This window comes from Elephantulus edwardii, unplaced genomic scaffold, assembly GCF_000299155.1.
Source record: "Elephantulus edwardii isolate Elephantulus edwardi_28Jun2011 unplaced genomic scaffold, EleEdw1.0 scaffold00069, whole genome shotgun sequence".
Taxonomy (NCBI): domain Eukaryota; kingdom Metazoa; phylum Chordata; class Mammalia; order Macroscelidea; family Macroscelididae; genus Elephantulus; species Elephantulus edwardii.
Genome location: NW_006399819.1, coordinates 7,762,261 through 7,777,763, shown reverse-complemented (window position 1 = coordinate 7,777,763; position 15,503 = coordinate 7,762,261).

Below are 15,503 nucleotides of genomic sequence, written 5' to 3'. Positions count from 1 at the left end.
CAACCAGAGCCAAAGAAGAAGAAATAGATGATTTCTACCAACTTTTACAGTCGGAGATAGATCGAACATGCAATCAAGATGCATTGATTGATTTGCTTACAAAGTTCATATTAACTTTTTCACACTAGATCTTTCACATTTCCTTCACCCCTCCCCCATCCATCAAATTTTGTGAACTTGTGATTACTCTCCTGTCCATGTTCACCCCTCTGCTCCTACCCTGTCCCACCCAGATCCCCATACACAGAAATCTTTCTATTTCTATAATAATGACTTTGTACCATGTTTGCCCTTATGAGACTAAGTTCACTTAGCATAATGTTCACCAGTCCCTCTTAAGTTAGGTAGTAAATTTTAAAATTATTGCTTCTGCATGCTGCATGGTATTTCTCAATCTATTTTATTGTGGTTGTACATTTGAATTGTTTCCATGTTCTTGCGATGGTGAATGAAACTTCTATGAGCACTGGTGGACAAATCTCTGTTTGTACCTCAGTTCTAATTTTCTTCGGGTATATTCCAAGCAGCGGAATAGCTGGGTCATATGGAATTTCTGTGTTCAGCTTTCTGAGGAAATGCCAAACTGCCTTACAGAGAGGTTGTATCATTTTACAATCTCACCAATATTGTATGAGTTCCTATCTCTCCATATCCTCTCCAACAATTTTTGCTTACTCCCCTGTTAAACTTTGCCACTGCTACTAGAGTGAGATGGTATCATTTTGTTGTTATGATTTGCATCTCTCTTATTGCGAGTGATTTGGAGCATTTCTTCATGTGTCTGTTGGCCATCCAAATATCTTCCATGAAAAATCTTACCATGTTTTTTCCCATTTTTTAATTGTTTTGTCAGTCTTTTTCCTGTGGATGCCCTGTAGCATTCTGTAAACTTTTGATATGAGACCCTTGTCTGATAAGGTTTTGCAAAATGTTTTTTCAAAGTTACTAGGGTTTCGATTTTTTTTTCACTGTAGAGAGTTTTTGTTTGTTTTTTTTTTGTTGTTGTTGTTGTTATGGTTGTTGTTTTGGTATTGTTCTTGTTATTTGGTTTGTTAATGTTTTTATTTATACTTTTTATATTAAACCAGCCTTAATATCTGTTTTGAACCTCTTAGTGTTTTTGGATTCTGTTGTTTAGGATTTTGTTAAGAATTTTTTCATCTATTTTCATGAGATATGATGGTCTGTAGTGATTTTTTCTTTTTTCTTAGTTATATCTTTGCCAGATTTTGGTATTAGGGTTATAATTGCTTCATAGAATGACTTTAGGAGTGTTCATTTTTCTATGTATTTTTTAAAATACTTTAAATAGAACTGGTGCTAGATCTTCTCTGAATGTTTGGTAAAATTGAGCTGTGAAGCCATATTGTCCAGGACTTTTCTCATAGGGGAAATCTTTATGACCTTTTCAATTTTGTCTTTTGTGGTAAGTCTGTTCAAGTGTCTACAACTGTCCTTGTCATTCTGGGTAGGGCACGAGTATTGAGGAATTTGCCCATTTCTTTTAAGTTTTTTTAATTTATCAGAGTATAGCTTTTCATTGTATTCTTATATTATTAATTAATTTCATCTAGTTCTTTTGTCATGTCTCCTCTATAATTTCTTAAATCTGTATCTTCTGTTTTTGTTTGTTTGTTTTATTCTTCTTTTATATGTTTGGCAGTGGTTTGTCAATATTATTGACTTTTTTGAAAAACCATCTCCTGGTCTTATTATTTCAATTGTTTTTCTGTTTTCTATGTCACTGTTTCAATTCTTGTCCAAATACTTTACTTTCTTCTAGAGGGTGGTTTCACCCTCTCCAGAACGAATATATTCATTTTCTTTGCAGTCCATAGTATGTTAAACACTTCTTTCCAACACTTCATCTCAAAGGCATCAATTCTCCTTTAACATACCTAGTCATTTTCTGGCTCTCTGATGCATTGCAAGTGATTGCAAAGACCATGGCCTGTATCAGGTGTACCTTAGTTTCCAGACTGATATCGTTGTTCTTTAGTATGTTGGAGAGGTCTCTCAGAGCAGACTTTCTCAATGTAATTCACCTTTTATTTTCCTGGTTGTTGGTGCCAAGAGTGTTGTTTATGGAGCCAAACAAACTAAAACTGTTAACAATCTCAATCTTTTCACAATTCATCATGATGCTGCCAATCAGCCCAGTGCTGAGAATCCTTGTATTCTTGATATTGCGCTTCAGTTCACATTGAAGGCTGCAATCCTTGACCTCTTGCAGCAAGCATTTCAGATCCTCCTCAGTTTCAGCAAGCAGTGTTGTGTGTCAGATGATCATATGATCAATATGCTGGAGATGAAAAGGTGAGGAAGAATGGGATTGCTTTCACAGTTAAAATGTCCATTTCTAGGTTTGTCTTGCAATACAATACTGTGAGTTACAAGATAATACCCAGATGCATGCAAGGAAGTCCAGTGAATAATTCTATAATTCAGATATATCCACCAACAACTTGAGCCAAAGAAGAGGGAACAGAAGATTTCGACCAACTTTTGCAGTCAAGGATCAATTAAACGTGCCATCAAGAAGCATTAATAAAAACGAGTAACTGGAATGTAAAAAGTGGAAACATAGAAGAAGGATTAGTAGTTGGAAAACATGAACTTGGTGACAGAAATTAAGGTGGAGATAGAATGATAGAATTTTGCACAATAAACAATTTATTCATTGCAAACACGTTTTATAAAAAACATAAACACAGGCTATACACATAGATTTTACCTGATGGTATGCATAGGAATCAGATTGATTACATCTGTGAAAAGAACCACTGGAGAAGCTCAATAACAGTTGTGAAAACTAGGCCAGGTTCTGATTGTGGAACAGACCATCAACTACTCATACACAATTTCAAACTGAAGCTTAGGAAAATAAAGTGAATCCACTGGAACCCAAAAATGAACTTGAGTCTATCTGACCTGAATTTCAAAACAATCTCAGGAACAGGTTTGAGGCCTCGAATAACAATGGGCTAAGACCAGATGAATTGTGGGAGGATATCAAGGATATCTTCCAGGAAGAATACAAAAGGTCATTACAAAGATAGAGGAGGAAGAAAAAAACAAAATGGATGTCAGAGGACACTGAGTATTGCAACTGAGTGATGAAAAACAAAGAGAAGAAATCACGATATTAAGGAGCTGAATAGAAGATATCAAAAGGCAGTGTGGGAAGACAAAATTATTATAATGAAATATGTGTGATACTATGATTCTTTATTTATTTTAAAACCCAATCATGTTCTAGCAGAGTTACTTAGTTTTCACATGGGTAGTTTTGTAAGCTTTACCACCCTCTCATTAATTTCTAGTCAAATGGCATTGTGGTCTGAGAAGATACTTTGCATTTTTTCAACGTTTTTGAATTTTTTTTTATTAATTTTAATGGACATTTACAGAGATTTTGGATTTTCATTCATTCATTGTTGCATTTTTCTCCCTCTCTCCTCTTCTGCCCAGTTAGCTCTTCTCTTTGAAGAGTAAAAGAAAAATTCCTTCATTGGTATACAATCCCCTCACCTGCCCCCACCCCATCCCAAGTACACTTCACTATGCAACCTTCATTCTAGACTCTTATCATAACCATAATACTCAATCATATATTGCTTTGAAACTGTTCTTTCCCTCATCTGTTTCAATGCAGTATATATAATTTATCCAGTGTTTCTCAGTCTTACCCCAACCCTAATGTCAGTCCCGTTCTACAACAGTGGCACTATGCAGCATTTGTCTTTTTGTGACTGAGATATTTCACTCAGCATAGTGTCCTCCAGGTCACCAATTTTGAATAATATTGCATGAGTTCCTTGTTTTTCTATGCAGCTTAGTATTCCATTGTGTAAATATACCACAGCTTCCCTATCCATTCATTTGTTGATGGGCACTTAGGTTGTTTCCAACTCCTTGCTATTGTGAACAAAGCCACGATAAATATGGGTGTGCATGTATCTGCTTGGGTGTCAGTCATGGTCTGTTTGGGGTATATTCCCAGTAGTAAAATTGCTAGGTCAAATGGTAACTCTATATGCAACTTTTTTGAGAAAGCGTCACACCACCTTCCACAATGCTTGTAACATTTTACACCACCACCAACAGTGAATAAGGGTTCAATTTTCTCCACCACCTCTCCAGCATTTGTTGTCTGCTGTTCTGTTAAATTTTGCTATTTTGACTGGGGTGAGATGATATCTCATAGTTGTTTTGATTTGCAATTTTTTTTTCATTTTTTGAGGCTTGTTTTGTGTCTTAATATGTGATTGACCCTGGAAAATGTATCATGTTCACCTGAGAAGGAAGAGAATTGAGTTTTAGTTGGGTGCAGTAGCCTGAATACATCCACAAGTTTGAGTTGCCTGATTGGATGTATAGTTTAGATCTTCTGCATCTTTATTAACATTCTTTGGAGTTGATCTATCCTTTGGGGGTAGTTGTGTACTGAAGTATCCTACCACTACTGTGGTGCTGCTTCTTTGTTCAATTCTGTTAACTGTTGTTCTACGTATTTTGCAGTTTTATCATTTGGTGTTTAAATGTTAACCAAGGTTGTGTCTTGATCTAGTGTGACTTTAATCAGTATGTATTGCTCTTCATTATATTTTTTGCAGATATTTATCTATCTATATATTTTATTTTATAATGTTTTATTTATAAAGTTTGTATACATTGGCTTTCACACCAGATCTTTTCCATTTCCTTCAGTATCCTTTATGGTGGTTTTCAATCTGAAGTCTATTTTATCAGAGTTAATATTGCCACTCTTGCTTTTCTGCGGTTGCCATTTACTTGTTACCTTTTTCCCCCAGCCTTTGATTCTGAGTCTGTTTTCCCATTTTTTTTTATGTGTCTCTTGTAGAAAATGAATTGAAGGATAATTTTGCTCCATTCTGCAATTATTTTTTGCTTCCTTGGTGCAATTAATCCATTCACACTAAGTGTGATTATTGTCAGAAGAGGTTTTACTGTTGCCATTTTGCTGTTTCTTTTTCTGTTTTTCTGGTTACTATGGTCCATCCACTTTTCTTTGGCATCTCCTTTGGAAGCACTTAGAATTTCTTTTAGTTTTAGTGTTGTTTTCAAAAATTCCTCAATTTCCTTCTTTCCTACAAAGGATCTAATTTTGCAATATTTGATGGATAGCTTTGCTGAGCATAGGATCCTTGGCTGGCAATTGTTTTCTTTAAACTTTCTATATATGCCATCCTATTGTCTTACTCACATGATTTCTGCTGAGACATCAGAAGTTAATCCAATTGTTTGGGTTTTTCCCCCCCCTTCATAAGTGCTTCTTTGTTTTTATCACTCTGCTTTTACTATTCTATCCTTATCATTTAATTTGAAAAATTTGACTATGATATGTCTTGGTGGGTCTGGTCTATTTGGTGTTCACTGTGTTTCTTCAGTGTGGATTTCCCCATTCTTCATTATACCTGGAGAGTTTTCTTCTAATACTTCTTCCACAATTTTGTCAGTAACCTGTTACTCCATGTTCTAGAATTCCAATCATATGTATGCTGTTTCTTTTGATGTCATCACACATAATTCTAAATGTTTTCTTCATTTTCTTTACATCTCATCTCTCATTTTTCTTCTAGTATGTTTGTAGTGAGACTCTTGTCTTCCAACTCACTGACTCTCTGTTTCATCTCTTCAGTTCTATTTTTTTTTTGTCCCATCAGCCTGTTGGACATTTGTGACGTTTCAGTCTTAATGTTCCAGATTGCATTTTTATGCTTTTATGTTATTTTCAGTGTGGTATTTGTTGTACCATCTCTGTTTTGTGATGATTTTTAAAGTTCTTATACCTCTTTATCTATACTATCAATTGTTTCTTCTATCTTTTGCATTTTCTTCCATAGCTGTTCAAGATGCTCCTCACAGACGTATTTTTTCTGGATTGCTGTATTTTGGGTATTTGTTCTCTTAATGGCTTCCACTGTTTCTTCCATCATTCGCATTTTTTTTTATGGAGCTGTTCAAATAGCTCCACATCAACATATTTCTTCTTCTTCTCTCTATCTGGGGTATTCAATGTGTCTGAATTTTTAGGAGAAGGGTAATTCTCTTCCCCACCCCCATGATGACTGAGTCAGATTGCTGGTTTTTTGACATCATGTGAGTCTTTTCTTGGTAGATGTTATGATGTTGTAACTATACAGTGTCCCAGAGTATGGCAAAATTTAGTTAAAACCTGTCTATTGATGTTCTGCTCTTGGCCTCAAGTGGGTGACTGTTGTCCTCCAGAAATTTTGGCTCTACCATGCCTTTTCTACTTGTGTTTAAGAAATCCCAGGCTCTCCACATGATTTAGCTAAAAAATGATGTTCAAGGCCCAAACACCTGTATGGTAGAATAGAGAAGTCTATTGCCCTCCAGAAAACATGGCTCTACCATAACTCTTCTGCTTGTGCTTAAGAGATCCCAGCTCTCCACGTAATATAGCTAGGCAGCAGTTTTCAAAGCCAAAGTACCTAAATGGCAAAACAGAGGAGTCTGTAGCCTTGCAGAAACTGTGGCTCTACCATGCCTCTACTGTTTGTGCTTAAAACATCCCCAGCTCTCCACATGATATAGCTAGACAGAAGAGTTCAAGGACAAAGTACCTGAATGGTAGAACAGAGGAATCTGTTGTCCTCCATCCTTCAGAAATCACAGCTCTTGTTTGTGTTTTTAAAAATAAATTTCATTTTCTCTGTAGTAGCTCTTGTACCCTTAATCTGGTCTTCATTTTTATTTTATCTTGTTTATACAATGTCTAATCATTAACTTGTTTTTTGGTGTTTTGTGTTTCTTATTTTAAGTAATAGAGAGTTTAGTTATGGTTTCAGATATTTTTCTAAGCCATCATACTAATTTGTTTTAAATTTTATTATTTTCTTGTGTATACTGTCAAATCAGATATGACTGTACAGAAAGAGATTGCCCCTCCTTCTCCAGCAGAGCATCTGGTGGATTCAATCTGCGTACCTCTGGGATTGCAATGCAGCTTCTTGCCACTAGGCCACCAGAGCTCCCTGCCATCATGCTCTTTTGAAGAAAATGATAACTGCTAGACTAATAACCATCTTCTGCTCCATTTTACTCCTTATTTAGTAAGGAAGCAGACTAACAGGAAGCTCTGGTGGTATAATCTACAGCATTCTGTGCTGCTAACCCAAATGAGGAACCTCTCTGGCAGTTCAAATCCACCAGTACTCAGTGGAAGAAAGATGACCGTTTTTATTTTTTTCCCCCCTGTGTGATTTACAGCCTTCAAGAACCCCCGAAAGTGTCAAGTATGGGTCAGTTCTTACTTGATGACAATGTGATTGAATGAGTTGAACTTAATACAACAAAAACAGACACACATTTTCTCAAATAAATCAGGTTTTATACATTAGAGAATCATCATCTCATTTCAAACTTCAGGAGAGTGACTTAAAATTCACTCATTAAGTTTTTAAACTGTAAGTGTAATGAACATTTACAGCAAAGTTGGACTTTCATTCACTCATCATTGCATATTTTCCTCCCTGCATATCGAACCTCCCAGTTCATTATTTTTAAAGAAAATACTCATTCATTGTTGCATAATTTCCTCACTCATCCTCCACCCCTCCCCAGTCCACTTGCTATACACCTCTTATTTTGGACTGTTGTCATATAAATAATGCCTAATCATATATTCCTTTTAAATAGTTCTTTCCTTCATTTGTTCCAATGCAGTGTTCATTAATTATAACCTCTTTCCTTAGATACCCCCACACACACTATCTTGTCACTCATTAATTTTTAAAAGTTTGCAAGTTAGACTTGGTTCATAGCATTGCTCAAAGTCTTTTTTATTCTTTTTCCTCTCCTGGTCTACTCCCAGGAGGCTAAACATCATGGAGCGTATAGCTCATGCTCACTGCCTTCTCTTTGCATTTTACATCCACCAAGAAAATTCCCATGTAACTGGTGGAAAAACAAACAAACCAAAAAAACCCCACCTCTCTTCCAGTTTTGGCAATATGAAAATAATAAATTGTGGCCAGAAAGGCCTCATCATTTTTAGCTATTAAAAAAAATATCTAATAATTTATTCCTGCTTGTCTTCTAACATTAACTTAAGGCTTCACTTTTGAAAGGTTTTTGTATGACATATTTATGCTTTGTGATTGGGGACATCCTAATTATTCTGTATTTGATTTTTCTTCTTAAAAATGAAATTAAAGTATCACATTTTACTGTATTAGTTTCATAGTTGGAAAATAAAAATAAATACATCTTGATAATGATTTTTCTCTGGCTAACTATCACATTTTCTAAAGAAATATTTTTTTTTGTGAATGTGCCAAATGGTTCTCATTAAGCTTAATCATGGCAAAGCACATTATGCTTAGACACTGGAAAGAAAATACAAGGACATTAGAAAGAGATGAATTTTTAGGCCTATTACAAACAGCTCTGCAGAAGAGCTATATATAATGCATAAAACCCCCTTAAAATCTTTGGAGTAAATCATAAAGTATTCTCAAATGATGTCACACACATATGCAGATTGAATATCATAAATGAGTCAGCTCTGACTTGATTTGTTGATCGAAATCCTGATCAACAAAAAATATAGAGAAGACTTTAGTCAAGAAATTACACCCTAAGTATACATGTGTCTTTTTATAACTACAGAGGTTCTTAATATATATATATATATCTTATGAATTATTTATTATTCTAATAAAATAACCTAATTTAACAATTAAGAAATCAGAGACAATTTCATAGGATTAAAATGTTGCTATTTAGATTGCATTTGGTTTTCATGAGCATTCTGATTTTCATTTGAATATTAGCTAGCCAATTGAGGCCTGACAAATACTGACTGTATTTAGTTCATAACGTAATTTGAAGTTGATTCAAATGTTGGCTTCTATGTAGGTATACATGTGAATAGAAGTTTTCACGGAAAGACTCATAAGTGTGTCAGAGTAGTGGGGAAAAAAACCCTACAACAAACTGCTATATATCTACACACCTGTTGGTAACGCATACACACACAATCATTCATACACTCACTTTTCAAATTAAATAAAGTATCATTCCATTACTTTCAGTTAATACAAGATTATCTACTGAAGAGCATCTCATAGTATGACTCGAATTATATGACAGTATTACTGTTGATGTTCCAGGTTCATATGAAACTGTACTTCATTTTTCTACTTTCCCTGAAATCTGTTTTCTCACCTAAAAATATAGTTTTTCAATCAATTGCTTTTTTTTTATGATAGATAACTCTTTTTAAGCCAAATTCTTTAGATTTGGTCTAAGAAGTCAAATGAAATAAATAGCAAACATCAATAAAAAATATAAAAAATACCTCATGCAACCAAAATATTGTTGAAGATTATTCAAAAAGGTCTAGAACAGTACTTTGATTTGAATCAGAAGTTCAAGCTGGCTTTGGAAGAGGTCACAGAAGCAGAGTTATCTTCTCTAATGTCAGATGAATTTTGCCTGACAACAAAGAATAAAAAAAGAATTTCTATTTGTGTTTTATAGACTATGAAAATACATTTATTTGCCTTTATTCATTATGACAAATTATAGCTACCATTGAGAAGAGGAATCCCAGAACATTTAACTGTGCTAATAAAAATGTTATAACTAGCCAAAAAGTTTTGTTACAACTGAGCAAGGAAACAGTGCTTGGTTTAAAATCAGAAAGCATATGTGTCAGTATTGTATTATTTCTCTATACTTATCCAGTCCGTTTGCTGAGCAAATAATTTGTGAAGTTGAATTCTGTGAAAAAAAAATGTGGCATCAAGTTTTGAGGAAGACTCATTAAAAATCTGCATTATGTAGATGACACTTTTGCTTGCCGAAAGTGATGAGGGTAGGAAATGCTTGCTTCAGAAGATGGAGATATAATTGAAACTATATAATTTAATATTCTTTGGATCAACAATAAACCTCCTTGCTATCAGCAATAAAGAAATCAGGAGACATGTTGCATTCTGCTGTCAAGGCCCTCTCAATAGTAAGCAAAAGCAGTAATATTTGGAAGGTATACTCTTAATTCAGGCCATTAGTTTGAAGCTGAGCTTAATTCAAGCCATGGTCTTCTCAATCACCTGCTACACATCAGAGAGCCGAACAATGAATAAGAATGGCAAAAGAAGAATTGATGCCTTTGATTTGTGGTACTGGAAAAGAGTATTGAACATCCCATGAATTACGAAAAGAAGGAATAGATATGTCTTGGAGAAGGTACAGTAAGAGTGCTCCTTGGAGCAAGAATTGCTAAGCTTTGCCTTTCATAATTTGGACACATTATCTGGGTGAGGGTATTCCTTAAAAAAAGACTACAAATTTGGAGATGTGGAGGGTCAGTGAAGAAAGGATGACCTTCAATGAGATGGATTGATACAGTGACTTAAACAATGAGCTTGAGTGTGCCGGAGATGATAAGGATGTCACAGGATAGGGTCAGGTTCCAGTTGGTGGCTTATAGAGTCACTATGAGTCATACTTGATGGTAGCTAACAACAACAACCACAACAATTCTATTTTCAAAGAGGATATATTTAATTTGAATGCTCTGATATGAAATCTTGGAATTATTTTTAAATGTTTTAATCTGTTGTTATGTGTCATCAAGTCACCTGTGACTCATAAACACAACTACCCCCATTACTCCAGTTACTATATCAGTCCATCTCATCAAGAGTCTTACACTCATGTGCTATCCTTCCACTCTTCCAAGGATTGATCCCTCCTGGCCATGTACCTAAAATATGTGATGTAGAGCTTCAAAATCCTAGCCTCCAAAGAGAAACTTGGTTTCACCTTATCCAAGACAGACTTACTTTCTTGGCAGTCGTTGATATGTTCAAGACTATACTACAGGATCCAAACTCAAATTCATTAATTCTTCTGTCATCCTTCGTCATTGCCCATCACTCTGACACATAGCAAATAATTGCAAAGATCATGGCCTGAATTAGGTGCACCTTAGTCTCTAGACTGACATTGTTGCTCTTCTGTACTCTGGAGAGGTCCCTGAGAGCAGATTTTCCCAATGTAATACATCTTTTGATTTCCTGACTGCTGGTGCTGAGAGTGTTGATTGTGGAGCTGAGCAAGCTCTAATTGTTATAAACTTCTATTTCTATTCCATCTATTGGTGCTGCCAATTGGTCCAGTAATGAGAATCTTTGTCTTCTTAATGTTCAGCTTCAATCCATATTGAAGACTACAGTCCTTGGCCTCTTGCAACAAGCGTTTCACCTTCTCTTCAGTTTCAGCAAGCAAGGAGGTGTCATCTGCGTAACATAGGTTGTTGATGAGTCTTAATCCAATCCTGATGCCACATTCCTCCTCATAAAACCCAGTTTCCTGAATGATATGTTCCGTACATAGATTGTACAGGTATGAAGACAGGATGCATCCCTGATCTACTCCTTTTATGATTTTAAACCATGCAATTTTTCCTTGTTCTGTTCTGAGGACTTCTTGCTGGTCCAAGTATAGTTTTCATATAAGCACATCAAGTTTCTGAGATTCCCATTTTCCTCAAGGATAGCCACAATTTGTTGTTATTTACATAGTCAAATGTCTTTGCAATGAAACACAGATAGACATACTACTGGTACTCTTTGCTTTCTGCCGAGATCCATCTGACATTCACAATAATGTCTCTAGTGCCATGAGCTCTTCTAAATACAGCTTGTATTTCTGGTAATTCTCTGTCAATGTACTGTTCCAGTTGTATCTGGATAATCTTCAGCAGGATTTTGCTAGTGTATGACATTAGTGATATTGTTTGATAATTTCCACACTCTTTTGGGTCACCTTTTTTTGCAACAGGTATAAACATGGATCTCTTCCAGCCATTTATAGAGGTAGTTGTCCTTCATATTTCTTGACATAACCTGGTAAGCACGCCCAGGACAGCATCTTTTTGTTGAAATATGTTAATTGGTATTCCATCAATTCCTGGGGCTTTTTTTTTGCCAAGTCCTTCAGAGAAGCCTAAACTTCCTCCTTAGTCACTGTTGCCTCTTTATCATGTTGTTTTATGAAATTCTTCTGTATCAGCCAGTACTTTCTGTTAATTTATTAAATTCATTTTAATTTGAATGTAGCATCAGAATTAGAGGGATACTCATCAAAAACTTGCATTATACAGATGACAATACCTTACTTGTGGTAAGTGAGGAGAACTTGAAATGTTTGCTACAGAAGATCAAAGACTCCATGATGGGTTAAATATGAACATCTAGAAGACAAAAAGGATCAAAGACTCTATTGTAGAGTAAACTGAGCATTAAGAAAACAGAAGATTAAAGACACTATTATGGATTAAATCTGAACATCATGAAGGCAAAATTCTTTGCCACTGAACCAATAAACCACATTGTAGTAGATGGAAAGAAGATAGAAATTACTAGTTACTTCAACTTACTTGAATCCACAATCAACAACATTGGTACTAGCAAAAGAAAATAAAAAGGTATGCTTCATTGAGCAAATCTGTAGTCAAGGACATCTTCAAGGTGCTGAATAACAAGGATGTCAGTTTAGAGGATTACGTGTATCTGATACAAGCTACGGTCTTTTCAATTACTTGTTATGAATCTGAGATTTGAACAGTAAATAATGGTTACAAAAGAATATTCGGTCCTTTAAGTTGTGTTTGTTGGAGAAAGACAATCAATGTTTCATGCTAAAAGAATAAATAAATAGGTCTTTAAGATAGTACAGCAGATTGTTTCTTAGAGGGAAGGATGGTGACATTTCATCCCATATAATTTGGATATGTTGTTAGGAAGGGCCAGTCCTTAGAGAAGACATCATATTTAGAAAAGTGAAGGGTCATAGAAGGGGTAATGACCCTCAAGAAGATAAATTGACCTGGTGACTGTAACAGTGGACTCTAGTGTGGAAGAGATGATGAAGGTGGCACAGGAGAGGGCAGAGTTCACATCTGATTTTCTACAATGGTTCTCTCAATTTATACTTTCACCTGTTTGTGCTTTTGGGCACACACTATTAAGCTGGTTTTGTAGGCTATAAATCATATAGGAGGAGATTGTTCAATTCCCCCTGCCAACCCCAAGGAACAAGTAGGAGATTCAAACGGTTAAGAAGCATGGCCTTTAGATTAGCAATGCTACTATCTGTGGGATATGCCACCAGGAATGACAAAGTATTATAATGGAATATTTAGACAAAGCAAAATATTATAATAAACTGTGCAGAGAGATGGAATTGGAGACTAAAAAGGGAAGAATTTCCTTGGTATTTCTCAAGATGAAAGAACTTAAAAGCTAATTGAAGCCTTGAATTGTAATGTATAGAGATTCTAAGGGCAAGAACTTGAGGAATTCAGGAAGCATTAAAAGAAGATGGAGAGAATATAGAATCAGTGTACCAGAAAGAATTTGCCACATTAAAATGTTTCAGGAATATTTGATCTTATCTTGACTAGAGGATCAAGAGCTAATGGTAAGGAAGGACATTTAAGCTGCACTAAAGGCATTGACAAAAAATAAGTCATCAGGAAGCAATAGGGTACCAATCAACATGTTTCAACCAACAGATGTAGCTCTGAATGAGCTCACCAGTCTATGCGGACCATTTGAAGGACATCTACCTGACCAACTGACTGGAAGAGAGAATAAAGTTCCCATTTTGTGAACAAAGCCAGGGAACATTACATGGTTTAACATTAAGGAACGTGTGCATTAAGGTTTTATTATCTTTCCATATATATTCAATCTGCATGTTGAGCAAATCATATGAGAAGATGGACTCTGTAGAAGATTATGGTATAAGGATCAGAGGAAGACTCATTAATAACCTGTGCTATACAGATAACATAATCTTGCTTACTGATAATGAGGACTTAAAGCCCTTGTGTAGTAGATCAAAGACTACAGCGTTCAATATTGATTGCACCTCAACATCAAGAAAACAAACCAAAAAATGTCTTACCACTGGATCAACAGAAAACATCAAAATAGAAAAAGAAAAGATTTAAATAGTCACAAGTTCATCTTACTTGTGTTCATAAGCAATAAGATTGGTGCCAGCAATCAGAATATTAAGAGATGTATTACATCTGGAAACTTCTGTTCAGGAAACTCTCCAAATGACTAAGGATTAATGATGTCAGTTTGAAGACTAAAGTACACCCAATTCAGACTAAGGTGCATGTGTTTCAGGATTGATTGAAAAGACTGACTCTTTCAATCACTTGCTATGCATGTGAGAGCTGAATACATCAGGATAACGTAAGAAAAACGCATGAGATGAATGCACAATGATGACAAAAGCAGACCTGATGTCTGAACTGTGATGTTAGAAAGTGTAGTGAATATTTCATGGACTGCCAAAAGAATAAACAAATAGGTCCTGGAGAAAGTACAACCTGAATGCTCCTTGGAGGAAAAAACAACAACAACAAATCTTTTTATAACATACTTTGTATATGTTGTTGGTGATGCTATGTCTTGAAGAAGGAAATTATGCTAGAAAAACTGGAAAATCAATGAAAGAAAAAATGATCCTCAATAGAATAGATTGATACAGAGACTGCAGCAATGAAGTATCTCAGAAATTATCAGAATGACACACAATAAAAATCAGAATGACGGACAGAATTATGATCTGTTCTTTATAGGATCAGTATGGATTATACTTAACAGCACCTAAAGGCAATAATATGTTTATGTGTGTGTTGTTTTTATTCTGTCATCAAGTATGAACTAACTCATAGTTGACTACCTGGCAGAATTACAGATGTTGTAAATTGCACAGGAGGAGAATATATGTATGTTAAAATTCACCAACCTCTCTATCCACCAGCTGGTCCCTGGCAAAAGATGGGCTATCTCCTCCTATATGATTTACTGCCTCTAATAACTCACTGGAGGTTCAGTTATTGGTCGGTTATGACCATACAATACTCAACACTCAACAATATCAATAATATTACACATAGTATAAAAACTCTATGCAAATTAAATACATGTGAATAAATTTGTATCTCTGGAACTCTCATGACCTAGTGCGTAGAGAATTGCATGCCAAACCAAATGCAGTTTTAAACCACCAGCTGCTATGCTAGAGAAAGATGGGCAATATCCTCCTATACAATTTACTGCCTCTAAAATCTCATTGGAAGATCGTCTATGAGTCACTTCCAGCCTGAAGCAATGGGATCACTATCCTCTAAGAGAGTGCAGTCTAAATGGTACAAGATGAACAAAGTTCATCTTGAAATGAAGAAAATGTTTGGAAATTCAATGTTTGTATAAGTTTCATTAGTGGGTTGTAGGTACTAAATCTTATTACCAGATAAGTCAGTAACTATAGAAATGCTATTGTTGTTGTTGTGATGTTGTTGTGTTGTTGTTGTTGTTATGTGCCGTAGAGTCGGTTGTGACTCATAGAGACCCTATGTACAACAGCCCTAAACCATGCTCTATCCTGTGACAATCTCATTGACTCTGACACACCCATCC